Here is a 2,394-nt window from a genome sequence, read left to right as displayed (position 1 = left end):
AAATTCGATAAAGGTGGTGAGATTCATCGAATTTTTCATTGTTTTGTCCCTCATAATATATACATATTAGTTAAATTTTTTATTTCACGATACTGAGATGATATTTTAACAAAAATAGAAATTACTGTAAACCAGGGATTAGATTAATCTATTTATCCTAATTCAAACGAAAGCCATGGAATTATTGATTTGAACCGGTGTGAGTAATTGATTTGAACCGCGCCCAGCATCCGTTGCAACGACCCCAGCCAACGTTGCACCGGAGCATGTCGGACAGAACAGGCACGTGGTGGCCTGTTCAGGCCGGTCGGCCCCGGCGATTGCAACGGAAGACCCAAATTTCCACACATCACCGTTGGCTCGTGAGTGCGTGTTGCCTAATCTAGACGGTGCGGCTGTTCGATTATCGCCCGAAGCACCTCACGCCTCGGGCTGTCCCTTGAATGTTCTTCGTCGCTTCCCCCGAACCCTGCCCAGCGGAGTTGGCTCGGCACTCCCGTATGCTTCCGCTTGCCTGCACGCTCCAAGGCGTGCGGGGGGCGGTTCGTCCGGGCGTGCTGGGTTTGCGGACCGTGGCATGTAATTTACCCTCTGTGACATGTCATCTTTTAATTGGTTTGCTATGTTAACTATGGTTAAATTATTGGTAATTAAATTATAGCCCAAAGTGGGTGATTATGTAATTAAATACCTTCAAATTTAATTTCAATGCCATCCAGAAATCCCATATCATCATCACCATCACTATCATTATCATCATCATCATCATTATTTTCATCTTCTTTTTCGTCTTCCCCTTCTACACTATCATCATAAAAAGCCATCATAATCGATTTCACGTTCTTAAATTTTAAGATTTTCTGAATTTCACAAACGTAAACTTAGTCTCACCTGGACTAGGTTCACAAAACAAAAGCAGTTTTTATAACTAAACACAAAGAACACAAAATACAGAACACGACCTTACTTGAACAGGTTCTGTTCTATAGGCTCGTACATCTGTATTCTTGAGTTCTAAGAAGACAGGAACCAAAGTCTGGCGGATGAACTATGACCGTGAGGTCAGAGCGTGATTAATTGTTCCAAAGCGCATGCCATTTGAACGGTGGAGGATCGTTCGCGCTACAACCTTGTGGTCGAGATGGTCTCACCGTGTTCTGACAGACTCAAATCTTTTTTCTCTGGCCATTTAATTAGTTATTTTCTCTAAATACTTATTTCCTGATTCATCAAAATATGGAACACCCAATGAGTTGATTTTTTCTTTCAATTTCAGAGAGAAATGGGACCGGGGTAAATTGAATTTCTACACAATGATAAAAATATAACTTTAATTTTTAATGTTTATAGAAATTATATATTTATTCCTCTTATAAAAATATTTAATTACAAAATTACCCTACTTTAGTTAACATATTAACTCTTATTGAGTTAAATTAACTCAAACTAAAACTAAGCATCCAATTAAAACATGTCACGTCACGAGGGGTAATTTACATGTTGAAATAGAGGGGATTGGGTAGAACTCACCTATTATAGGAAGGGTAGGCTAGAATTTACCAATTAAATAATGTATACTTGACTATGTCAATAATTTATTTTGTTAATAGAATAAACTATCAAATCTGCACCTGATTTTTTTAAATGCTGATAAAAATAATTTTTATTTTTTGTAACAATAAAAATATCTTTAAAATATTATAAAATATAAAAAAATAACAAAAAATATTTTTTATTAAGTAGCAGTTAATTTTTATATTTAGCAAACTACTATTGTATTTGATCTAAAATTTTTTAAAAATATTTAGATAACTATTTAAAAAATTTATACAAAGAATGAGATAAAAATTTGATTTCAAGAATTCTTTTTATTTTTTGTCATTGATAAAAAAATGCAAAAATTTTTCACTTAGAATAAAATTACCAACTTTTAAGAATAAAACTGTTTCATTTATTTAATCATGCAAAATATTACATAAAAATACAACTTTTAAAGCTTTTTTTTTTGAAAATATATATTTAATATTAAATTCTTTATCAAGTTTATAATATTTGAAAAGACACACATTTTTATTGTTATCAAAAGTAAATATTATTTTTTACAAGAAATCTGGTGCAGTTTATCCTTTTAATTTGTTAACCTAATGCATAAGTATGTTATCGCTAATTCATAATCATAGCACAGAAGAGTTCATCAAATTAAACAAAAGACAAATCATATCATATCATATCACAGCAAAGCAAAGATAAGGGGAATTGTACGCTCTTAGAACATGGAATGATTTCAATTTCCATAAAGTTGAGAGGAATATATATAAAAGAGAGAAAACAAAATCGTAACTTTTCTAAATTAGCCCTTAATTTATATCATCTTACATGTGACAACGACAAAGT

General features: G+C 32.7%; 1 pseudogene; it reads left to right on the top strand.

The window, feature by feature from the left end:
- Window positions 1-957: 957 nt before the first annotated feature.
- Window positions 958-1,167, top strand: LOC130984539 (small nucleolar RNA U3; annotated as a pseudogene).
- The last annotated feature ends 1,227 nt before the right edge of the window (window positions 1,168-2,394 follow it).

Source organism: Arachis stenosperma, chromosome 5, assembly GCF_014773155.1.
Source record: "Arachis stenosperma cultivar V10309 chromosome 5, arast.V10309.gnm1.PFL2, whole genome shotgun sequence".
NCBI lineage: Eukaryota > Viridiplantae > Streptophyta > Magnoliopsida > Fabales > Fabaceae > Arachis > Arachis stenosperma.
The sequence above is the reverse complement of the archived record's forward strand: the minus strand, read 5'-3'. Positions and strand labels throughout refer to the sequence as shown.